Source organism: Alligator mississippiensis, chromosome 1 (assembly GCF_030867095.1).
Source record: "Alligator mississippiensis isolate rAllMis1 chromosome 1, rAllMis1, whole genome shotgun sequence".
Taxonomy (NCBI): domain Eukaryota; kingdom Metazoa; phylum Chordata; order Crocodylia; family Alligatoridae; genus Alligator; species Alligator mississippiensis.
In genome coordinates this window covers 246,364,103-246,390,767 of record NC_081824.1, presented here as the reverse complement: position 1 = coordinate 246,390,767, position 26,665 = coordinate 246,364,103, and the positions used below count along the sequence as shown (strand labels likewise).

General features: G+C 46.5%; 1 protein-coding gene across 1 annotated transcript in view; it reads right to left on the bottom strand.

Annotated features, from left to right (window-relative positions):
• LOC102562887 (lymphotactin) overlaps nucleotides 1-24,940 on the bottom strand; it is a 39,059-nt gene extending 14,119 nt beyond the window's left edge. Inside the window, exon 1 of the mRNA XM_059720455.1 lies at nucleotides 24,672-24,940. The gene's annotated coding sequence lies outside the window, so the exon portion shown is untranslated. The remainder of the gene's footprint in view (nucleotides 1-24,671) is intronic.
• Between the last annotated feature and the right edge of the window lie 1,725 nt (nucleotides 24,941-26,665).

Below are 26,665 nucleotides of genomic sequence, written 5' to 3'. Positions count from 1 at the left end.
ATCTGTTCTCCAGTCCTGGCTCTGACACTGACTGGCCTCCAAGAAGGTCACAACTTCATTTTGAGAAGGGCTGAAGGTGAACCTCACTTTGTTCCCACTCGGCATGTCTATACATGCATTTATACCAGCTTAAATGTACTGTGAAGTAAGTTACTGCTCAGTAAGCAGGTATAGGCCAGCATCTACATGTGCAGGCATTAAAGTACATTAACCCTGTGTGTGGACTGACTTGGGACTAAATTTAGTCTCAAATCAGTCCACACACACAGTGTTACTGCTCAGCAAGTCATCTACATGTGCGTTGCTGCACAGCAACTAATCAGATGTAAATTTAATACCTGCATGATGCAGGTATTAAATTTACACTCAAGTTGGTGTAAACTGTCATATTTAGTGTGTAATACAGGCACACATGTGTAGACGTGTGCCCATACTGTGCAGTACATGCACATGTTTAGACGTGCCCATGGAGTATGAGAGTAAAGTTCCCACTGCCTTCAGTGGCAGCAGAGAAAGGCCAATGCTGATCATTTTTTAAAAGCCCTTTTTCTCTGGATTTCCCCATCAGTAAAATGGGGATCAGGATATTGAGCAGCTTCAAGAAGATTGCTCCAGTAGCCATTGCTATCATTGGCAGAATTTCCACTGGTGGCAGTCAAGTAGGATCAGCCCTACATTGTTGTGAGGTTTGATTAATACCCAGAGAGTGCTTTGACATCTTCACATTAAAAGGTTCCACAAAATTAAAAAGGAACCACTTTCTCAAGTGATTGAGCAAAATAAAGGTATTGATTAAAGGTCCTGGTATAGGTTCATTAGGCTGTGGAAAAGTCCCCCAAGAAAAGTCATGAGAACTCCAGTGACTGATTCATTTAAAACTTAGTACAGAGAAAGCACCTGGGAATATAGTCTTTGGAATGGGCTGGAATAGCCTGGGAGAAGGACGTGATGTGAACTACCAGAAGCTTTCTATCATGATCTTGGCTAAGTACAGACAATCAAAAAGCTGGAGGCTGAATCAATTTAGTCTTTGCAGGTCAGTCTAAGCTCCAATTTTATCAATTGGTGCAGAGATTAAAAAAAACATTTAAAGCTATGTCTATGGCAGAAAAAACATGCACTGTGGATGCATGTTAATGACTGGGAGGAGGGCGGGGTTACATCATGATAACGATAAACGTCGATGATAAATTACTATCAAATGATAAAGTACGATGATAAAGTGCGATACAATGATAATGAGTATGATAAAGTATGAATGTTACACTGTTAAGTCAATATTATTCTGCCAGTGGCCTATAGAAAAAAGGTCCCTTGAAAGCCTTTCTAGAGGCTAGAATTCCAAAGAGGACCAGAGGACATAAAAAAAACACAAACCCAGTTGCTAACATTTGCTGCCTCACAAGAGTGGCAATGTTTGCAATGTCTGTCTGCCAGGTCCCTATCTCTATTGGCTTCTCTGCCTGCCTGAAATAATTATTTCATTAGCAATAATGACAAAACAATAGAATAATGATGATGATGATGATAATGATAATGCCAATAATGGTTTCAGCCAGCCTGTCTCCAAAGAGCACGTGAGGTGATTAAAAAATAAACCCCCTCTTCTCCTTGAGGTAAATTGTTTCTTAGCACAGACAAAAAGGGGCTCCAAGCCCTGCCTTCATCTGTACAGGTTTTATTCTGCACTTCTGATACTTTCTGAGCTTGCCCTTTCTTTTCCTTTTCTTTTGAGATAACCTACACATATTTTATTTGAATAATTATTTTTGTAACCTTCAGAGAGGAACTGCACCTTGTGGATGACATGTGCACACTATCAGCACTTTCTACACAGGGACAAAAAGGGGCTTTAAGCCTCCGTTTCCTGCCTGCCTGTCCCTAGGTATCTGCCTTCCTTGGGTGTCTGCCCCAAGCTATGGGGTCCCCTCCCTGCTTGGTGTCTGTGTTCGGGGAATGAGTTCCCTCTTAACAAGAACGATTGTGCTCATTTTTAGCTTCTGATTGGAGGAAAAAAATCGTCTTCTCCTCCAGCCAGGTAAATACTTTTTACACAGGGACAAAAAGGGGCTTCAGGCCCTGCCTTCCCTGCCAATGAACAATCTCCCCTTTCCTGCATGGAAGCACTTTGCAAAACCTCAGTGTGGTGTTTTTGATTTTTTTTTTTTTTTTTTTTTTTACTTATTAGACCCTTTCCTGTGATTGCCAGTATTTGAGACTTTGTGGTATAGTCCAATTCTCTCGCCTGCCACATTTTGGATATACTTTTTTTAGATGTTATTAGTTGGGAGGTGTTACTCTTTTTTTTTTCTTTTACTGCCCCTGTCTCTCGGGCTGAGCCACCTTTAATTGGCCTCTGGCCCAAATTACGGCTTCAGGCATCCGAAGACCCACCTTGGCCTACTCCCTTCACGTGGAGGACACCCCCCTCACTGGGGCTCCTCAACTCTGCCCCCTTCACTCGGGGCTCCACACCACCCCCTCACTTCGGGCCACAGGGCTTCCTCCCCGGTGGGCTCAGGTTGCCATAGCCATGCCTGGCCCCAACTACATTTTCACAGGGTCTTGCACCCCACGGGGCTCTGGTGCCCGCAGCCGTACCTGGCCCCAACTACCTCCAGTGTTATGCAAGCCCACCCAAAGGTGAAGGCTAGGGTTAAGGCATGCCTACCCGCCTTTCACCAGGGTGATCAATAGCCTGGCATTTCCTGGGGGCTCCTGCACCACTGAGAGCCCCACCAGGCCACCCACTCCCAGCAGGGTGACGTTTTAGGTCATGCCCAGGACCAGGAGCCTCCTAGCCATCCCCTACAGCTCCTCCCTTACCTCCAGGATGATATGCGATGTGCTGGGGGACTGGAAAAGGCCCAATGTGGTTCCCATTTTCAAAAAAAGGAGGAAGGAGGACGCAGGAAACTATAGGCCCATTAGTCTTACCTCGGTCCTGGGGAAGCTTTTTGAGAAAATTATCCTGGCACATGTCCACGAGGGGCCAGCAGGGGAGATTATGCTTAGGGGCAACCAACATGGATTCATTAGAGGTAGGTCCTGTCAAACCAATGTGGTGGCCTTCTATGACCAGGTCACCAAATCCCTGGATGCAGGTGTCATGGTGGATATAGTCTTTCTGGATTTTAGGAAGGCCTTCAACACTGTATCTCACCCCATTCTCATTAAAAAACTAGGAGGCTGTGGTGTTAATGCCTATACAGTCAGATAAGTCACTAACTGGCTGGAGGGCGACACACAGAGAGTGGTGGTGGAGGGGTCTTATTCGACCTGGAGGGATGTGGGCAGTGAGGTTCCGCAGAGCTCAGTCTTTGGGCCCGCACTGTTCAACATCTTTATCAGCAACTTGGACAAAGGGATAAAATGCTCCCTGTTCAAATTTGCAGATGACACTAAGATGTGGGGAAAAGTGGGCATGCTAGAAGGAAGGAATAGGTTGCAATCAGATCTGGACAGGCTACAGGGTTGGGCGGAAGAGAACAGGATGGGTTTCAACACTGACAAGTGCAGGCTACTGCACCTGGGGAGGAAGAACCAGCAACAGACCTACACGCTGGGCAACTCCCTTCTCATCAGTGCATTAGCAGAGAAGGATCTAGGAGTCATTATTGAGGCCAATATGAACATGGGCTGACAGTGTGGGGATGCAGTCAGGAAGGCCAACCATACCCTATCATGCATCCACAGATGCATCTCAAGCAGGTCCAAGGAGGTGATCCTCCCCCTCTATGTAACACTGGTCAGGCTGCAGTTGGAGTACTGTGTCCAGTTCTGGGCACCGCACTTCAGGAGGGATGTGGACAGCATGGAGAGGGTCCAGAGGAGGACCACCCACATGATCAGGGGTCAGCAGGGCAGGACCTATGAGGAGAGGCTAAGGGACCTGAACCTGTTCAGCCTCCACAAGAGAAGGCTGAGGGGGGATGGGGATCTAGTGGCCATTTACAAACTAGTCCGGGGGGACCAGCAGGCATTGGGAGAGTCCCTGTTCCCCCAAGCACTCCCAGGAGTGACAAGAAATAATGGTCACAAGCTGGCAGACGGTAGATTCAGGCTAGGTATCAGGAGGCGCTACTTCACTGTCAGGGCGGCTAAGATCTGGAACCAGCTTCCAGGAGAAGTGGTGCTGGCTCCTACCCCGGGGGTCTTTAAAAGGAGGCTGGATGAACACCTAGCCGGGGTCATTTGACCCCGGTATTCTTTCCTGCCAGGGCAGGGGGTCGGACTTGATGATCTCCTCAGGTCCCTTCTGACCCTACCAACTATGAAACTATGAAATGTGAAGCTTTGCAGCGAGGCGATGTTGCTGCCTCCCCTGCCAGCAGTGAACTGCCCTGTTTATATAGGCAGCCCTAAATCTAAAATGGCTGCCACAGTCAGGTACCTGCTGGCTGCTTGGCCTAGGTCTTAAAGTGGCAAGCACCAACAGTGCCCTGCCACAATCTTGCTAGGCCAACTCAGTCTTGATGATGGATCAGAATAGGTCTTCTCCTTGTTGAGCTTCTTGAAAGTAGGAGCTGCTTGATAAACTTTTTAGATCCAGTCTATCAGTTTCTGGAGAAAGTTCGGCATCTTCTCCAGCTAAACCCTCTCGCTTTTCTTCCTATCTTCTCACTGTGTCTAATATGTTATAAATCTCTTTCCAATCTCTGCCCAATATCATCAGGTAGGGTAGATCCTTAGGTAAGCCCACTGGCATCTCTTTTGCATGGTCTAATATTTCTAACAAATATTTTTTCCGTGGGTACACCAACGGCTGTTCATGCATACAAATCATCTTTACTGCATCTGTTTTTGGTGCCCAGTTTTGAGGAGCTAGATCCGCTCTAAACAGGGTCTGAGCACAGCCAGTGTTGACTATGGCTTGTATCTTCTTTCCCTTGACATGTGCCCAAAAAATAGGTTTCTCCTTGGACATTTCCCAGCCTGCTTTCCCAATGCTGCAGTCCATCATTTCTACTTGTCCATTTTTACTCCACTCATTTCTTTGAATCTGGCCATTGAGTCAGGTGTGGGGTGCGTTTACACTCCCTTGCCACGTGTCCTATCTGTCCGCATCAGAAACACACAGTAGTCGATTGTCTCCCTTCCTGAGTTTCTTTACGCTCATTCTCTTGTGATATGTGATTTGGTCCGGTCTTTGGACCTCTCTCTCTGTTGCCTTCTGCTTGTGCACTATCAAAATCTTCTGCTAATTGCAGAGCTTCTGCAGACAACTTTGGACGATGACACCGTACGTAACATTGGGTACTTTCATCCAGGTCTACTAAGAACTGTTCTAATAAGATCTGATTGCACAGCTCAACTTTAGATACTTCATGTGGCTTCAAGCACTTTTCTAATAGGTCAGCCAATTGCTGAAGCAGGATTCATGGAGATTTCTCTTCCCTCTTCTTTTTCAAATAGAAGGCTTTGTGATACCTTTCTGGATGGATGTCCAAACAATACAGAATCTCCTTTTTTTATTTTATCATAATCTACTGCTTTGCCCCGAAATATAACTCAATATATAGCTTGTGCCCTTCCTATCAAAAGTACACCTAGCTGGTCAGCCCATCTGCTTTGATTTAAGCCAGAAGCCAATGCTCCTCAATCAAAACTCTCCAGAAAACTTCTGGATCATCTTGAGAGTCATCTTGGGAACTTTTAATTCAATTTAATTCTGTTGAGCCCATGCTTGTTGCTGGAGCAATTTTTCTTCGAGTGCATTTGTCTAGCTACTTGTTGTTGTTGCTGTAGTAGCTGGCTCACCAAATGTAAGGTTTGTTGGAGGGGTTCCGGACACCCCATGGTACCTGTTTGCCTCTCCATGCGATCTATTAATCAGGCTTTTGTCAGATTCCTTGCCAATGCACCACTGTGGTGTTTTTGCTGTTTTTTTTTTTTTTAACTTATTAGAACCTTTCCTGTGATTGCCACTGTTTGAGATTTTGAGGTATAGTCTGACTCTCTCGCCTGCCATGTCTTGGATATTTTTTTTTAGATGTTATTAGTGGAGAGGTGTTACTTGCTCTTTTTTTTTTTTTTTTAACTGCACTCATACAACGACAACTCATATATGGACTTGCTAAGTCATCGCATCAATCTCCTCTTGACAATACGTGAACTTAAAGTTAGAGATCGAATCACAGTTTAATTAAGGTTAATAACTTTTTCTTTATTTTTCTTTTTATATTTTTTTTAATTACACACAGCCAGGCAGAATATGGCAATTATATTCTTTATTGGTCTTTCCAGTATCTCTTAAATTTTTAACTTGGTAACTCTTCAGCTGTACTACTTCACTCTTTATCAGATATAACATGAATAAACTAAAACTTAATGACTGATAGCAACCATGAAATTCTTCTTTCCTTTTCTTCACTTTGCTTAGTGCACTCTGACGTTAAGAGAGGTCTTATCTTTTCAGATCTCCCCAAGTGAATCTGCTTCCTTATGGTGTTGTCACCAAGACCCCCGCTTTACATGAAATTCCTTGAACTCTGAGTAACTTCAACAAAAAGTCTCAACACAAAAAAGAAGTCCTAAATATATATATATTTTTTTTCTTTTCTTTTACATGTACCCTTCAAGATAATTGTCTCCCTTTTTGCTCACCACTGCTGCAACTGACATTCCCACACCGCTCAGAGTCCTTCCCAGGATACGTAATTTCTTCTTTGCTTGATCTGGACACAAATAAGCTCAACTAATTTTTCTACCATTCAAAGAAAGGATCTGTCTCCTTTGCCCCAGTAGGCTCCTTTTTTATTTCTTTTAACTCCCAATACTCTCTTGACCCACCGCTCCTCTTCTCTCTTGACGCTTCTACCTTAAAGAGACAGCTACTCCGGAAGTGGTGTTCTCCATGTTTCCCTGCTTCTGCTGCACTCGCCTCTTCACACTCAGCCTGCTTCTGCCACCTCCCTTGGGTGCCTGCCTGCCTTCCTTGGGTGCCAGCCCAAGCTATGGGGTCCCCTGCCTGCATCCAGGGGGTGGGTGCCCTCTTGTCTAATAATAAGAATGATTGTGCTCTTTAGGATCTTGTGAGGACAAAGAGCCCAATTATGTCCTTGGTAAGAAATGCCTGTGAACTTGAAGTATGTTGTGGCACCCTTCCAGACCTGCTTCTTGGCCTTCCTCCCTTGGGTGCCTGCCTGTCTTCCTTGGGCGCCTGCCCCAAGCTATGGGGGTCCCTGCATACTTGGTGTCTGTGTTTGGGGGGTGGGTGCCCTCTTGCCTAATAAGAAGAATAATTATGATCATACACTAATGAAAAAAAAGATTAATGATGAAAATTACCATGATAATGGTTTCAGCCAGCCTTTCTCCAAAAAGCACCCGAGGTGATTAAAAAAGAAACCCTTTCTTGCCACAAGAGGGGCAATGTTGCCAATGTCCACTCTCTCTCCTCTCTGTCTATCTGTGCTACCTCCCTTGGGTGTCTGCCCAAGTTTGATTTTTACAAATGTAACTGTATCACTTGGTTCTATGTGTTTACTAAGCTGAAGAATGAATAAAAGAGTGAATAAACCATTAAAGGTTAATTATGTATCTGCCTCCTTTTCTTTTGTGTCTGCTATCTACTCTCACTTGCAATTTGTTTGAAATAGCAGAGATGGAATCACAGGGAATCCCCAAGCCAAACAGCAATAGCATGGCACATGGGGGGTGAGGGAGAGGCAGAGGTGAATTGATATTCCTTGGGGCCCTGAGCCCCCCACCCACCCCGTGCCCTGACCCACAGCTGTGGGCTCTGTCCCCAGGTCGGTGCCGCAGGATAGCAGGACATGCTGCCCCCCATGACCAGCTGGGGACCCCCACACCATGCCCTGCCCTTCAGCTCTGTCCCTAGGCTGGTCCCACAGAACAGCAGGATGCCCTGCCTCACAGCTGTGGGCTCTGTCCCCAGATAGTGCTGCAGGACAGCAGGATGCGCTGCCCCCCTAGGCATGCCCAGGGACCCCCACACTGTGTCCTGGAGCAGGGAGCTGGAATCCAAGTTGGGAAACTGCACACAAAAAAAAAAGTAAAAAGCGGCAGCAATTTGAAGCAACAAAAAGGTGAACTGAAAAAAGTCGCAGCACCCCTGATAGAAAAAAGGCTAATTACATGTGTTTGAGTGCCTTTGTGTTTGCACGCAACAAATCCATGGGCACGATGCTTTCATTCCTGGTGAGCCAAACTAAACTACGTCTGAGGAGTTCTACTTTAATGCACCAGAAAGACTTCTAAAGTGTCCAGAAACCCCATTCATGCAAACAGTCTTGCAGTTAAAATGCAGTAAGGGCAAAAAACGTTCCTTGTACAAACACCCAAATAGCCTTAATACATTAGTACAATTTACATCAGAAGACAATCTGACCCAGTGTATTTCAACTGTCAGAAAGTGAGAGGAGAATCAGAACCAACTAGGTCATCATACAATATTATATAGGGGAGTAGAAGGACTGAAAATTACATCCTGCAGATTACAGTTAGCAGTAGGGTTGTGCAAAATTTCGACGGGTTTTTCATTTTGAAACTGTTTCAACATGTTTTAAGCTTGAAACAGAAAAATAGAAATGAAGCAAAAGGCTTTGAAACAGCTTCGAAATGAAACAAGGGCACTCGAGTTTCATGTTTTGAAGCCGGGCTTGCTTGCAGCTAAACAGAAACTAAGGAGAGGGAGGGGGATTAGGGGGGAAGGACTGCTGATATTGACTGTGTAGCTGGCCAGTGACTCTGATCCTTCCTTGAGGTCCCTTCTGTCCCCCCAGTGCTCTGGTGGAGGGACAGAAAAACAGCATAAAAAGATACACATGCCACGAGTTTTGCTTGTCAGCACCTTGAGGTGCAGTTTCCCAGAAACTCCTTATGACCACCGGGTTTTGAACACCCAGTCACGTGCCACCTTGGTCCACGCAATGGGTGGTGTACATCTTGCAGACTCCCATAAATGGCTGAGTAGCTGTTCACTCCAAGAGTAGTCTTCCCCTATCTCTCCTGCCACGATTTTGAATGCTCCCAGTGTGGGGTTGACTATCTGGGGTCCCTCTGCAGCACACAGTCTGCCCGGGGCTCCACCACCCCTATACCCCGACCTCACACCACCTCAATGGAGCACTCAGTCTTCTTGTCCATGTCCCCTTCTCCTGTAACTATGGGGCCTCTTGGGTTTCTTCCCGTCCTGAGAATCAGCTCTGGAGACTGCTTGACTTACCCTGTCCTGGGTGCCTTTCTATGTTTGGAGGTCCTGATTGTGGAACCTGCACTCGCCCAGAGTGAACTCCTGCCCTCAGAATTAAATCACCATGTGAAGCTCTATGGGCCCTGCACCATTTATGCTATTTACCTCAGCCCATCCTCTCTCTCAACCCCTTCACATGGGGAAACACAAAAAAACACAAAAGGAAACCACAAGACAACACATCTACCACTTTACTGGGAACGTGGATAGTTCCCCTCTATGGTTTCTTCCAATAGGGTACCAGGTATCTAGTTCCCTATCAGTACTACATCTTATTCATAGCAAGAAAGAAACAGAAAGAAGCTTATTTACACAGATTGTAGCTAGAGCTGGGTAATTTTTCAATGTACTGGAAATTCTGAAGCACTGTATCAAAATAATGTTTGCAAGTCAATATGAAACAAATGTTGTTAAAAAAATGTGGGGAATTAAAGTCAAAAGAATTGTCTGGGGTCAAACAAATGATTTGAACTTCCTAAAAGATTTTACCTGCTGTTTAAATAACAATTAGAACAAAAAGGAAAATGAAAAGTTGTTTTGAACAGAAAAAAATCAAAACATTTCACTTTAAGTTGAAATCATTTTGCTTAACATTTTAAAAAGTGGTTTGACTTGATTTTCTCTTGAAAAAACAATTCAGCAAAAAATTAAAGTAACTCTGTGAGGAGTTCTGTCTAGTCTCTTGTTTTATATATATATATATATATATATATATATAAAAACACCGTCACTCCAATTAGTCTCAGTTTACTTGATTTTACTTCTTTTTTCTTCAGTGGTGTCCCAGATCTCCTCTGCTATGTCTTTGATGTTAATGGATTTATACCAGGAGGGTACAACTAAAACCACTGGACCAAAAGGGTTAATCAATTTTCTTATGTTTTGAATTTTATTTACAAAAATGAACTGGTTGACAAAAAATAGAGACTCACAAGGTGTTCTTTATGATAACGTTCTTTTATTAGGTATCTATCTTTTTACATCAATTTCTCTTGTTTCTTAGGTACCTCTGTACCCGGGCTGGAAGAAGTAACAGGATTTTGGATCCTCAAGCTACTGTTCCACCATTTCTCTCTTGGAGGTAAGTATTAATTCCTATCCACTTCTCTAAACATCTCATAATGGACTTGAGGACACAGCCTCCCCCCCCAATTTCCATCTTTTGAGTTCAGTGAGTTTCAATTTTCCTTCTTTTTTTTGAATATCAGACTAGTAAAAAAAACAACAGTGCTTTTCCCTTTAAATCTCTAAATGATGCCGGGCTTATTGTTTCTTTTTGGGGTTTCTGCTTTAATAAGTTGCACTGGCCCACCTTATTTCATAAAAGGAAATATAAGAAAAGTTTTACTTTATGTTGTCAGGCTCTGTTGATTCCTCTGGCTTTTGAAGTTGCTCTGGCTCCCGGACCATGCTCCTGATGAAGGGTCCTACATCTTCCTCTTCCATTCCACTATCATTCTCTGGGTTCTCCAGCCAGCCGTCCCTTCACTCTCCTTTGCCCCCACCTTCTCAATCCATCTTCCACTCATTCCAGTGTGCCTCACCACCTTCTCCCTCCTTATTCAAGGCCCTCTTGCTCTCTCCCACTCTCCTGAGTTGCTCTAGCTTCATGGAACAGCTGCTCCAGAAATGTGGCTCTCTTTTCTCCTTAATTGGTTCTTGCCTGTGTTCGGTAAGTATCGTCACTGGCTCTCTCTCTTCATTACAAACTCATAAAAAGCTTTAGTGTCACCAAATCTGTATTTTTCACCAGAAAAAAGGTATCGGCCAAAATGATTCTCCAAGCTCTTCCTATGACTCAATAATGTCATTGTAGACCTTATACAGAGCCTAAAAATACCTCTCTGTGTGGTTTATTTGAAATGGTAATGAGACAGGCACACATATCCAGCATGTTTAAAACCCTTTCCTAGTACAGCCACTGGTTGCTGTTGGTGTAGATGTGCACCCATACTGCACAGTAAATTTAGACATGCCTATGGAGGTAGACAGTGATACTCCCACTGACTTTAATGGCAGCAGAGAAAGGCCAGTGCTGATTATTTTTGAAAGGTCCTTTTTATCTGCTTTTGCCCATCAATAAAATGGGGGCCAGGATATTGAATAGCTTCAAGGAGACTCCTCAAGGAGCCATTGCTATCATTGGCAGAATTTCCCCTGGTGGCAATAAAGTGGGATCAGCCCTACATTGTTGTGAAGTTTGATTAATACCTTGAGAGTGCTTTAACATCCTCACCTTAAAAGGTTCCACAAAATTAAAAAGGAACCACTTTCTCAAGTGATTGAGCAAAACAAAAGTATTGATTAAAGGTACTGGTGTAGGTCCATTGGACCGTGGAACAGTCTTCCAAGAAAAGTTACGGGAGCTCCAGTGATTGATATATTTAAAACTTAGTGTAGATAAAGCATCTGGGAATATAGTCTTTGGGGTGGTCTTGAACTGCCTGGGAGAAGGACCTGATGTGACCTATCAGAGGCTTTCTATCATGATCTTGTTTAGGTACAGGCAGTCAAAAAGCCTAAGGCTAAATCAATTCAGTCTTTGCAGGTCAGTCTAAGCTGCAGAGATTAAACTGAGAAACAACTGGACACCCATTCATTTTTTATTCAGATAATGCAGCCACAGACCTGCGGTGGCTCAGGCTAGAACCTGGGAGTGCTGGAGCACACCTTCCTGGCATGTAGCCAGCATGGGCTGTGTGTTCCCTTCTTCTTGCTGCCCCTGACGTCTCTAGGATTTGCAGAAGCAGGACTCTGCAGGGCTGCTCATCGCTTCCTTGTCCTGTTTCCAGGTACCTCTGGGATTTGTAGTTCACAGTTGCAGCCAGCAGTAACTTTCAGTAAGTTTAGCCAGGTGGGCAGCTCTGTACTTGGGGACAAGGAGTTTAACCAAGGGAAGTGGGGTTTAGCCTCCCCCTCCCTGTACCCAGAACCCAGCCGGGGTTTGCTTGTGGGAGAGGGGGACAGTCCCTGCCTGCCCCCTTCCCTCAACCCTTCTCTGCTGGAGAAGACAGCACAGCCCAGCCCAGCCCAGGAATGGAAAGCATGCTGGGGGACTCTGATTTAGCTTAAGCCAGGAAGGGGTCTGGGATAGAAGTTTCATAAACCAGTTTGACCCAAATCAGTTAAGTGTGATACTACATTCAACCAGCCATTTTGAAACTGGTTTATGTTCACTGAACTTTTGTTCTGTTACAGGTTTCAACCAGTTTCTGATGACTTAAACTGGTTTATGTGCAACTTCTGTCCATAGCCCTTATGGCCAACTCCCCCTCCTCCCCCCACCCCCCAAGCCCTTTTTTTTTTCTGTGATTCCCATGCATTGGCTTAGCCAGGCCAAAGAAATCAAACAAAATCTTTCTACAGGTTTCCCTTGCTTTATGCTGTATGTGAGTTCCTGGAAAACGGCGAATAATTCAAATTTGCATAAAGGGAACCCATTTTACAATGTAACAAATAGGGATACATTCCAAAACCTTGACTGTACTGAACCACAGACCCATTTCTACCACTTTTCCAAGAGAACTCACCAATAGCAGAAAGTACTCACAAGCACAGGGCAGTGGTGAATGTTACCATAATGGGGATGGCAACTACAGAAACACATCCGACAACGAGCAAGAAGCACAGATTTACACAGGAGAATATATTTTGGTGTACATCACTCCCACAATGCATTGCACAAAACAGCTGGCTGCAGGCTTCCACCACACCAATCACATAACAGTGAATTAACCTCAATTATAACAAATATTTGGTATAAAAAGGGTCAGCTCATAAGAGCGAATTCACACATACAGAACCCGCATAAAGCGAGGGGAATCTATACTTATTTGATTTCTGCCATCTAATGTTTGCTAAATATACAACCAGGACATTTGGCTCATGTTTACAGCACGTGAAATTCCCAAGAGATCTCTGACCCAAATCCAGGGTCAGGATTGCTTAGTTTGAATCAGACAAAATTTCCCTTGGCCCAGCATAACCAAAGTCTCATTATTACAGTTAGCTACATTTAGGAAAATGTTAACTGATACCAATGAAAATCTGATGGAATAAAAAGGAAGAGCTTCAAGATTTGGTCCAGTGGTTTTAAGTGACAGTTGACTTTAACTCCTCATTATTTCAGGCATTCTTTTCAGTGAAATTAAAGCAGATTCTTGGCATGAAGTATACACATTGAAAGAACTAACTGATTTGTGTTCTTTTTGCTGGTTTATTCAAGCCAACCAGGCACCAGCTATTTTTCTCTGCCAGGTCCAGTCATGGATCATGTCCAATACTACATGCATGACTGAGTTGCTGCTTGTGCACCTGGGTGGTCTGGGTAAAATTTGGTGTACAAGACCTATATTATCTTGCTTCTCCTAAGTCTGCAAAAGCAGACTGGGTACAGTCAGCGAATGGTTAGTGATCCATTGCAAGTCTGTGTATGATAGGAAGATAGAGAAACAGCCAGTATAAGAAAACAAATGCAAAGAACTGTGTGTTCCATGAACTGCTGCCTCTCTCTCATTGGTTCCAGATCAAATCGCAAGTTAAAAAATGATTGGTTAATTTTGTCACTGTTGTAAATCCATTTGAGTCAATGCAATGGATGCAAGTCCTTATCCTATCCACAGAGCAGCCACTAGACTTGAGTCTTTGGTGTTAAATGTAGTTAAATGTAGTTCTGCTGCCTTCCTTTTATAAACTAATTTCTTTCTCTTCTTGCCTTATGTATGCAAATGTCTGTTAATGTAACATTAAGAATATGATTTTAGATGCAGAAATGTTGGGAAATACAAAAGTATTCTTATTGGCACATTTCACCACCAAATCTCTTTGCAACCTCCTGGTATAAACAGGCAATGCAGCCAAGTAATCATGCAAACCTAGGACTCTACCAGAAGCAATAAGCAATGGGCTTTGGCAAGACGTTACAACCACCTTTTGTGCTGGCCATAGCCCATGGTGGATTTCAAGAGCTTGGCTGCCTGTAACAAAGACAAATATTTAGGAACTACCAGGGCTGTGGACAGATTCACCCTGATTCAAAACCTGTAACATTTGTGAATTCACAGTACTTCTACAACTGTTCTGCATGACTCAAACACTCTGGTTCAGCACTAAATACCTGAGTCTTTTTTACAAGAGCATTTGTTCCGAACACCCAAGAAGGCCATGGACCAGTACTGGAGCAGCCCTAAATAGAACCTGTAGCAGAATATAAAACCAGACAAGATCATGCCTACAAATCTGTGCAGTGGCAATGGAAGCAGTAAAGTTTCTCTTGCATGGCTCTAGACACTCTGGCATGCACAAAGGCTACAATGGAGATGCTTCCTATTGAGCAGACAGTGGGAAGTTGATGACAAAGTCATCACCCGGCATGCCATCAATGCAGCTGACTGGGTATGTGGAGGGGGTGCTTTGTAGCCCACCAAGGGATGTCACATATTAATCTCTTCCTCAAGGGCAGGACGCAAGCTCTTGAGGGACACTCCACCATGGGACACAAATGCATCACCCTTTTGTCATGGGTGTGCCCTTAAGGCACAATCAGATTTTCACTTGAATTTTCCCAGGGTTAATTAGCCTTTTTCAATCAACGAGTGATTGCAGAGAAGTGTAAGAGCTAAACTCTGTTCTCAGGTGACACCTATGAAAATAGCATTGCTGTGAGAGAATTCTTGCCCTGAAATATTACTATGCTCTGGCTGCGTGCTCTCCTGGGACTATTCCACTTCAAGCACAGCATACCCGCTCTGTGACAATGTTATACAATATGTGGAAACACAGCATGTACCTGACTAGATTGTGTGCCAGTAACAAATGATGAGGAGTTTCACAAAGCACAACCTGCTGTGGATGCTAAAATTTGTGGATAAGAGTTCTTTTAGAAAAGGGGTGTTGCATCCCTATGACACTATAATGGGTCTTATTCCAGGCAACGAGACTAAGACAAGGTTGTCCTAAACTAAAAGCAAGTTTATCAAACCCTAACAAATGCAATTCTAATTAAAATTGAAGTAGTAGTATCAGTTTAAAAATTTTAGGTTTGTAGCTAGTCAAAGCAGATGCCCACCACCCCAAAATGTTGCAAACACAACTTCACTGGTGGATCAGGCTGTGAAATCTTGTCTGGGGGACTCCTGGCTCCCACATCTGATGTCTAGAGAGGATCTTGGATCTTGGATCAGTGACAGGATCTCTTCAGGCATTCATCAAGAGTGTTCCAAGGAGTACACATTCTCTCCTCTTTTCATATACCATATAGCTTGCATTTTTTAATACATAACATTAACTTAAGCCTTCCTCCTAATGCATATTAATAATCTTGCTTCTGCTTGCCAAACATGGTTACCTTTAACTGGAATTTTTTGTTCTGAGTTAATCTTTTCATTCTTAGGTGGGAGTAGGTTTTGCTTTGACTGTTCCTCTTTTGCTCAAACTATGTTTATTCAATAAACATGTGTAAGCCCACTGCACCCCCATGAGCCCAGGGACCCCCAGAAGAACCCCCAGGACCCCCGACGAGCCCTGGCCTGCCCACAGGTAAGCAGGAGCCCGTGGAGGGTGGGACTTAGTCAACTTAGCCAGCTGGGAGCTGGCTGAGTGGAGGGGGGGGGGGGACACACCTCCCCGGCTCCTACTTGACCCAGCCCCCCAGGGGAACTGTGCGACTGGCTGCCAGCGCGCGAGCCAGCTTAGAGGGGGGCACTCACCCGTCCCCCCCTTCAGTGGGGGGAGGGAACCCCCCTTAGCCCCCTTAGTCCCCCGAAAACAGTGTGGCACCGGCCGGCCCTACTTTGCACATGTGCAGTTTAAAAAGGGCCTGGCAATGGTAAAAACTGCACTTGGGACCCAGCTCCTGTGCAAGACACGTGGGTGTAAGCCCACTTCACCTCCATGAGCCCAGGGACCCCCAGAAGAGCCCCCAGGACCTCTGACAAGCCCTGGCCTGCCCAAAGGTAAGCAGGGCCCTGTGGAGGGTGGGACTTAACCAACTTAGACAGCTGGGAGCCAGCTGAGTGGAGGCGAGGAGGAACACCCCCCCCAGCTCCTACTTTGTTCAGCCCCCTTGGGTAGGCAGTCCCAGCCGTAGCCAGCCTACCCGCACCATGCCACGGATGGGCACATGCCACACCCTGAGGGTCCCCTCAGGGTCTGCGGCCTGCCTCCCCAGCAACTCAGAGACCTCCAGCCAGGTGGAGCCCTTGGTTCTGAGCTCCACGCAGACGCTGCCTGTCATTTTTTCAGGCTCTGGGGCCCAGGGGCATAGGCACCTCCCCTTGTGAGGTCTGCTTTCTTTTGGGGTCTCTGGCATGCCAGCTAGAGGAACTCCAGGCCACAGTCCAGAGACTGCATGCAATCAGGGACTGTGAGCAGGAGATAAATTCCTACTGCCAGGCCCTTCTCTCCTGGGATACAGAGGGTAGACCACGGTCTCCCTCCAGGACAAGGGAGGACTCAGGGACCTCCCATTCTGTCCAGTCAAGGGATTGAACCAAGGTGGTCAAGGGTCCCAAGGCCCACCGCAACAAGATCCCTGCCCCGCTGGAGCTTTGCAGCAGGTATGAACCTCTTGCAGCCCCAGCAGAGCCTGCTAAGTTGCCAGCTCCCACAGGCAAAACAGGCTCTACTGTAGCTACTGCCTCCGCTCTCCCCAAAACAAAACACAAAGTGTTTGTCGTGGGAGACTCCATTCTGAGGGGGACTGAAGGGGCAATGTGCCGCCCCGACCCCTTAGCCTAGGAAGTTTGCTGCTTCCCCAGACCATGTATCTGAGACATTGTGGAGAAGGTCCCTAAGCTCCTCCAGCCCACTGACCACTACCCTATGCTCCAGACTGCAGCACTGGTGTCATAGGGAACGCTTTGGCTTCCATGACCACAGTCCGCTCTTTGGTGAGAGAAGCAGTGAGCTGCTGGGAAGGGACGGTCTCCACCACTCTACACTGGGAAGGAGGCTCTTCTCAGCCAGACTGGCTGACCTGCTCCACCGGGCTTTAAGCTAAGCCCGCTGGGGAATAGGGGGACTACTGCCACTGCTGGCCCACTGAGCAACCCTTGCAAAGCCAGCAGGCCAAGGCACTTAAGGAAACTCACCCCACCCCAGCCCTGGAGTAAACTGCAGGCAAGGCAAGAGCCCCCAAGGGGACACTTGCCTGCCTGTACACAAATGCCAAGAGCTTGGGGAATAAGCAGGAGGAACTTGTCCTCCTGCTTAACACAACTAACTATGATGTCATAGGGATAACGGAGACCTGGTGGGACTCCACTCATGACTGGACCACAGGTATAGATGGCTACACCCTGTACAGGAGAGATCAAGCGGACAAAAGGGCCGGGGATGTACCTCTCTATGTCAAGGAAAGCTATGCATCCCTGCAAGCCGACATTGGCACCCATGGTGGATGACTAGAAACCCTCCGAGTTAAAATCTGTGGGGAACCTGGCACAGGGGACACAATGCTGGGAGTCTACTACAGACCTCCGACCCAGGATCAAGAGCTTAACCAGGAGTTCGCCAGGGAATTAGCTGAGGCCGCATGCTCCCGATGCATGGTTGTCATGGGAGACTTCAACTACCCAGACATCTCATAGGAAGAGTGCTCGTCCAAATCTGAACAGTTGCAAAGCTTTCTCTCATGTGTGGATGACCTCTATCTGACTCAAGAAGTCAATGGGCCAATGAGAGGTAAAGCGTTGCTTGAACTAGCTCTGGCAACGGGGGGCAACCTAATCGGTGACCTAATGACCAACGAGACCTAATGATCAACCACGAGCTGATCACCTTCACCATCTGCCGTAAAGTTGGCAGGTCAATCAGCAATGCAGAAGTCCTCAACTTCAGGAAAGCTGACTTTGACAAGCTCAGGAGGCCCATCAGGGAGACCCTAAAGGGCCACAACCCAAAGGGGAGGGGAGTTCAGGACAAGTGGTTGTTCCTCAAGGTAACAATCCTGGAAGTGCAAGCAAAGTCTATCCCATCTCAGAGGAAAGGCAGCAAAAGGGCACAGCAGCCCCCTTGGCTCTCCAGGGAACTAGCGGACCTCCTGCATCTCAAAAGACAGACCTACAAAGGATGAAGGACTGGATCTACCTCCAAGGAGGAATGCTCTGCACTGGTCCGGACCTGTAGGGAGCGAAATAGGACAGCCAAGGCTGCGACGGAACTCGAACTAGCTACATATATTGAGGACAACAAAAGGTCCTTTTTTAGATATGTGGTGAGCCAGAGGAAAAGCAAGGGCAACATTGGACCCCTGCTAAACCAGATGGGACAACTGACAACCAACGCTCAGGAAAAAGCCAACTTACTAAATGGGTACATTGCGTCGGTCTTTCATCAGTCCCATGGGACGCCCCAGTCCATTACGGGACAGGGAGGCCCGGGTGAGGGAGATTCCTTACCCTCCATCAATGCTGACCTTGTGAAGGAACACCTTGAGAGGCTGGATACCTTCAAGTCAGCCAGCCCTGATAGTTTACACCCCAGGGTACTCAAGGAGCTGGCTAACATCATAGCCCAGCCCCTGGCATGGATCTTCGAGAACTCCTGGTGCTCTGGTGAAGTGCCCGATGATTGGAAGAAGGCCAATGTCATGCCTATCTTCAAGAAAGGGAGGAAAGTGGATCCAGCAAACTATAGGCCCATCAGCCTGATCTCCATCCCAGGGAAGGTCTTAGAAAAGATTATCAAAGAGGCCATTCTAAACAGACTTGACCAATCTCATTTCCTTCTATGACCAGGTCACCTATCACCTGGACAAAGAAGAATAGATTGATGTCATAGATCTTGACTTTAAAAAAAGCCTTTGATCTGGTATCCTATGATCACCTCTTAGTAAAACTGGATAACTGCAGCCTCGGTCACACCATGATCCTTTGACTAGGGAATTGGCTCTGTGGTAGGACCCAGAGGGTGGTAGTTGACGGAAGTCAATCATTGTGGTGTCCTGTGACCAGTGGGGTCCCTCAAGGCTCTGTCCTTGGGCCTATCCTTTTCAACATCTTCATTAATGATGTGGATGTTGGTTTCAGGAGTGGACAGGCCAAGTTCGCCGACGACACCAAACTTTGGGGTAAAGAGCCTTCACCTGAGGACAGGATGGTGATCCAGGCCGACTTTGATAGGCTCGGAAAATGGGCGGACATAAACCTGATGGCCTTCAACTCTGAAAAATGCAAGGTACTCCACCTTGGGAAGAAAAACCCGCAGCATGCTTATAGGCTTGGCAGTGCTACACTTGCTGGCACCATGGCCAAAAGGGACTTGGGGGTCATAATTGAGCACAAGATGAATATGAGCCACTAATGTGATGTTGCAGCTAGCAAAGCGAGCAAAACTCTGGCTTGCATCCGTAGATGCTTCTCCAGCAAATCCCAGGATGTCATACTCCAGCTGTACTCGGCCTTGGTGAGGCCACAGCTGGAGTGCTGTATCCAATTCTGGACTCCACAATTTAAAAAGGATGTGGAGGAGCTAGAGAGAGTCCAGAGGAGAGCCACACGCATGATCAGAGGGCAAGAAAACAGACCTTATGATGAGAGGCTGAGAGCTATGGGACTCTTCAGCCTGGAAAAGTGCATGCTAGGGGGGACCTGGTGGCTGCCTATAAGTATATAAGGGGTGTACATCAGGATCTGGGGGAACGTCTGTTCACCACTGCGCCCCATGGGATGATAAGGTCAAATGGTCACAAACTTCTCCAAGATGGTTTCAGGCTGGACATAAGGAAGAACTTCTTTACAGTCTGAGCCCCCAAGATCTGGAACAGACTGCCGCCAGAGCTGGTGACAGCACCTGTCACCACCTCTTCGAGGTGGTGGTGCCACCTCCCTCACCCAGGCCTCCCTGTCCCAATTGACTCTCTTCCTTCGAGAGTCAATTGGACGTTTGTATTACTGGGATCCTGTGACCCCAGCTGACTTCCTGCCCCTGGGGCAGGGGACTGGACTTGATGATCTTCTGAGGTCCCTTCCAGCCCTGATGTCTATGAAATCTATGAAATCAAGAAATGAGTTACCTGACCCAATGATTCCAATAATACTCACCCCAGCGGGTAAAAAACAGTACTTAAAAATATATACACAACTGACCCAAAGATTTCTTCAAGCTCTCAAACCCATCAACATTACGGTTAACAACACTAAAATAATATGAACAAAATTATTTATAAAATATAAAGTGCAACATAAACTCAGAATCTCAACCACATAGAAGTCTAATTATGAATTTGTCCCCCAAGCCTGGAGAACAGGGGTCCCCTCACCCACTCCCAACAGGGTCTCAGGACCCACCCACTGGGAGGGGTTTTCCACCCAGCTCTAGTGAGGCCAATCCTAATACCGTCCCTCCTTTTCAGAGCCCCAGTGCTCCAATAACTCATGGGCCTTCTGATGGCCTGGCTCATCCCAGCGTGATGCTCCCTGCTGGGGTCTTTTCTCCCACACTGCCTCTGGACTCCCTTTGTGGCCTGGTGCCCCCAGGCCCATTCTCTGCTCCCTGCTCGGCATTGGGGCTCTTTCAGCTTGCCAGGGCCATATGCAGGGCTCTGGCCTTCCAGTCGCACACCAGGTGGCTAACCCGAGCAGCCTTTTGCTGCTCACTGTTCCTGGATCTTGCCCAGGTTCTGTGCACAGTGGTTGCCAGCCACTTGCCGGGGTCTGCAAGTTCAAGCTGCCTTGCTGCGCTTCTAGGGCCTGGACTCTGTGCATTGGATTATGCACCATGATGAGCTTGAGGGTCTCACACCCTCCCAGGGCCACTCTGTGCAGTGAGTTCCTGCAGCATGATGAGCCCAAGGGTCTCACACCCCCTCAGGGATCTTCAGGAGCTCAGGGCTATTCCTCGCTGGGGTAGCTCATCCCCAGCTTTTCTCATTCCAATCTTCCTTCTTCAGCTCCCCCATCATGTCTCCCTGCATTCCGAGCATGCTGCTCCTTTTATACACCTCAGTGGCTCCACCTCCAAAATTCTCTGGACCTGGCAGGGCACAGTCTCGAGCCAAATCCAGACTGCTTCTTGCCCCCCTCCCTTCGGGGAAAGGGCATGTCCTTGCTTACCCTGGCTTGTTTCTGATTGGTGGATGGGCTCTGTGGCAGAAATGCCACCGTCTGTGTCCCTCTCCAGAAATCTGTCTCTGCCAGCGTGAGAGGCTGGTGTTGAATTCCTCAGGGAGGGGGATCACAAAAGCCTGGTGCCTCGGATGTGGATTCTCTGCTCACCTGGGGAGGAGGAGGGAAAAGCCCTGCTCACCGGCCCAGGTAGCCAGTGATGCTTTTTAAATTGGTTGGCTAGTGGGCAGCACTGGTAGCTTCGATTGGACTGGGCTGCTGAGGTCAGAAAGGTTATTTAAAGGCCCGGTCCAGGAAAAAGGCAGCCTTTAGCCATTAGCCATGCGGTCATCCAGGGGAATCTGAAACTGGGAGAAGAGCTTCACCATCTGAAACTGGCTCTGTTCTCATAACCGCATGCTCAAAGAGTGACCTGCCTCCAGAGGAAAACTCCAACCACCTCTGGATGATGCGCGTGAGTAAGCTACTCGAGATCCGACTAGATATTTAGCTTACAGTAACTCAGATGCGTGCTCAAAAGGGCTGCCTCAGCCTTGCTGGTTTGCTCTATGGGATTCCTCTGATATTCCTCTGATATTTCTATGATATTGCTCTACCTTTTACCCTGTTTCCACCCTACCCCCTGTAATCAGTAAAGTTCTCCTTTGTGACCGGCGTGGGAGACTTATTGAGGGGTGGGTCTAAATTATGCCGAGGAGGCCCCTTAGGTCTGTGGACTAAGGGAGACTTTCCTATTAAGCCTCTGACTTGGGGAAGTGCCCCAAGTGACTGTATTGGGTCATGTACCCATTGGACGATCAGGCCTGTGTTTTCCAAGGTGCGCAGAGCCAGAATTGAGTCCAGAGCCTTGAGTGGTGGCAGCGGGGACCCCAGGCTAGCGGGTGTGCTCCAGGGAAGGGGCCAACCAGACGTGAGGCACCCCAGGGAGGGCACTCGGAGCCTGGAAGGTGGGCGGGCGCAGTGAAGTGGGCGGCTCAACGCAGGAGCACCCCCTACTGGCCTACCACAGGCTCCACCAATCAAAATTTCAGAATCTTGAGCCCAGGACTCATCCAGAGCTCGAAAGGTAAGTTTGCTACAAATATAAAGGCTTGTAGTGGGGATCTAGTAGAGATTAACAAAACCTCTGTGAAACTGATAAGCTTGGCAATATGTCCAGCCAGTTAAAACAAGAACAAAGATGATGATAGCAATTTGGATGCCAATTATTACCACAATGGAGTGAAGCATTAGATTTAAAACTCCTGGGGCGGTAGGGCTCCATCCCAGGAAAACTTCCCACCGAGAATATTTCACCACCTTTTGGACTCTTTCTAATACTTGCAAAACATCTTTATTATCATGTTTAATTTGAACCATAGTTTTGTGATTATATTGCTTAATGGAATTTACCATTGCGTGTACTTCTGGATGAGATACTTGTTTTGACATTGACAGTTTCAGACTCAATTAAATTGGAGTGATATTTTTATAAACCCAGGGATTACTCAGAATGCTCTTTGTCCAACGAGGCACAAAGTATTCAAAATCACAACCTTTGATAGATGATACATTACAAAAACATTGGTTAACAGAGAATGCCATTAAATAAAATCAATTTTGTTCAAGCATTACATAGGGACAAGGCATTCTTACATACCCTTTTCCAGCATAACCTACTGCAGAATAATTTTCACTGACCATATCAAAAGCACATTGATGAATTTCATGTTGTTCAAACAAGCATTCATCCTGTATTTGCAACTTATGATCTTCACACACAAACCCCACATTTTAATGAGTCAAACACCTTTCCATGTTGTTTCCCATATACCCACCCTTTTAAATGCCCACTGGTGATGGTTCCTTGGGTACATAACTCCCTCACTGATTCCTAGACCCACTGATACTAATGGGTATATTGTAATTTGGGAATCAGCACCAAAAGTGACTACATGAGTAACAATTTGTTGTTTTGCATCCCTATATGCAAACGATACCAGCTGCCACCATACAGAGAGATTTTGTTCTGCAGCCTAAGCATGGTTTCACATGACCGTTTTTAATTCAATGTGGAGATGGCCTTGAAGACCTGACCAAAGTATTTGAGTAACTATGCTTTGGCTTACAGCCTGTGCCTGAATGCAAGTGAGGGCTAGGGAAAAATGCTGAACCAGTGTGTCAACGGTGGCAATGATCACTTGCTCATTTTCTTCTGCAACTTGCTGAAATATGGGTAAAATGTGTCCCACCATTTGGTTTCCCAGCCCAACAGGACGAGGAGCCAACTAAGGGTTTTCCAATCTTTTGCATCTCTGCAGTAGCATAGCTTAATTTGTTGGCCAAATCTTCAGTATTGGCACCGTCTAAAACAGCTGCTTCTAGCCTTGCTCATATGTGGACTTGGCCATTATTAGCATACCAAAGTTGCAGCCACTGTTTTCAACCTTGATAACTAGTTTGCACATAGGGGGCACATTTTGGAACAATCGTGGCCAAATTAAGTCCCTTTAAATCTATGGAATTTTCTTAATAGCTCACTGTACTCCCAATAAAACTTGTTTATTGTGATCTAACTTAACAACACAAGGCCCCACGATAGGGGTTTTACTTAGTTGAGAGGCATTTAAAATGGGATTAATTACTTGTAATGATAAATTGTGCCATGCTGTCCATACCAACTAAGCACCCTTTTCTACAATTTGTGACACATTTCCCAGGCATAACCATGAAAACTGAATTCCCTGTGGAGTTCATACATACTAATTTAAATGGGCAAGAGAGGACCAAATTGGAGGACTGGAATTATTTACTAAGAAAACATTAAATACACATGACTGCTGTATAAAAGCTAATGTTGTGGAAGCGATTTTTCCACCTGGAGTAGATAATTGGATGGGGGAGTTCTCCAGCTGGGAAATCAGTCTGGACTCCCAAAGCCCCATTACAATATGCAATGTTACATTTATTTGTGGGACCCAATTGAAAGCATGAACTAATATTGCTGAACATCATGGTGAAACATTATGAAAGTGGGGTTTACTACTTTCAGTTCCCTTTGGAGTCAAGTGTAACTCAGAAGGTGTGTGTGTTGGAGGTCTAACCTGAGAGGAGAACCAACAAAATTATTCCAAGCTGTAACAGTAATAAAACTTCTATCCTCACCCCTCAAGGTTACATTGCCTTGACAAATATAACTTAATTTTATTTTGCTTGACCCCCATGAACAAGATTCTTTCCAAACCACAGTGTGTACTATGGGTCCATATTCCAGATTCTGTATAACATTTGCCATAGAACCGGTGTGTTCCAGATGAGTTATGTACCACTATGGGAGTTCTTTCCCAGATACTTGCCAATTTATAATCAATAAATCCTTCAATAATTCTAATTACAAAAGGCAGTCTTACCTTCCAGTCTGCTGCAGCTGCCCAAACTGGGCAAAATTTAACTTGGCTTCCAACCATCCTCTGGCCACATGGGTTCCAGATCCAAAAGAGACCTGACTTTGCGCATTTATATTTCCTTTAAAACAATTGGTTAATGAGATTTTACACACACAACCTGGTAAATTAGCATTATATATTACGTGTAAATGCCAAAGGGATTTTCTGGAAAATAAAAAAACAAAACAAATATATATTTCATCAGATTTATAAACAGTACACACATTACCATAGTGCCTTTAACCTGGAATTTTCATATAAACTGCCACTTTTTACTTCAAGGATTAAGACATCCTTCCAGTCCAGGCTGGATGGAAGTGTCCTGATCTGGGATTCACAGACAAGTTTAATTCTCAGATGTCTCCCCGATACATTTTATTATATTTACATGATATTGATTTACATCTAAACTCTTCACATTTAAATAAATTAAACAACAAGATGAACAATACAAAACAGACAAGACAATTTTCATCATGGTGACAGGTGCCTCCTAATACTGGGGGGGGCATCAGCAGCCACTCGCCAACCAGGGGCGGGGGAGCAGAGAGAGAAAACATTTTTTGGAGGGGCTGAGTGTGCACACATGTGTGCTTCCCCCACCTCCCCCACCCCCCGTGTGAAAGTTTGCAGGGGAAGGGGTGGAGGAGGGGAAAGGGCCATGGGGGGGAGGGAGCGAGGCTGGGGCTGGCACTGGGCAGGGATCGGGCTCAGGGCTAGGGTCCACTGCACCCGTACGACTGCCCCTTCCCTCGTGCCAGAGGTCGTTGCACAGCATCCATTACCCCATAGCCCTGCACTGGCCCTAGCTGCATCCCCACACTGGCCCCAGTCTGGCCCCAGCCTCACACCGCCTGGGGGGCCTGGATCTGGAGCAGGGCCAGCCTCAGCTGCACCACCAGGCCAGAGGAGACGCAGCCCTAGCGACCCCCGCCCCACCTAAGTCATCCCTGGTAGGTCCTGCAGAGTCACAGCGCCAGGGAGCCAAGGGGGACACATAGCCCCCCTGATCTTTGCACAGGACAAGGGTGGGCTCAGGTTGCAGGGCAAGTTGGTTTCTGTGCCTTACTGCAGCCTTTGAAAGCGGTGCTCGCCTCACTACTGCAGCCCACCCTTGACCCATGCAAAGATCGGGGGGGGGGGGGGGGGGAATGTGCCCCGCCTTGGCTCCCTGGTGCCACAATTTTGCAGGAGCTGCCAGGCTCCTCTTGTCCCATGACCCGGCCCAGCCAGGGCTCCATTCACTATGAATGGGGCCCTGATAGGGCCGGGTCATGGGACATCCCCACAGTGCAACAGGGAGTGGGGCATGGGCAGGGAGAATGATTCACCCCCTACCCCTACCCCGCTCCCTCCTGCACTGTGGGGGTCTTGATCTCCCCCCTCCTGCCCCCCAGAAGAAACCTTACCTACCTGCGTGTGCCTGCTGTGCTGAGCCAGCTGTAAGTCTGGCATGCCCCTCTCCCCTGCTGCAGCAGCCTGCAGCTGGGTGGCAGAGCCAGTAGTGCCACCACCGCTTCTCTCAGGGGGGGGGTACAGACAATCTCAAGGGATATATGTGCACCCATGTGCACCCCCTATGCATTGCCAGTGGTTTTCATTGTTGAAGAAAAACCATGGTTTAGGTAAGGAAGACATTGTTGATTCTATTGGTGGTTCTGAGACCTCACAGTTCATCAGCCTTCCTATAAAGGAACATAAAACAAAAAGCTCCTCCCTTTGATGGGGAAGTTATTGATAGCCTTCAATTAAATCTAGCCCTTTAATAATTTTACATTTTGTTATAAAATGATAATATGGATAGCTTATAGTTAGGGTACCAGGGGCCCTAAATGAATGAGCACTGAGGGGAGCTGGTAATTTTTCAATCACTTTTACCCACTGGGCATCTGGAGTTTGACCATGGTGGCCTAAAATGATTCCCAAATATTTTACCTCCTGCTGTACTAGTTAAGCTT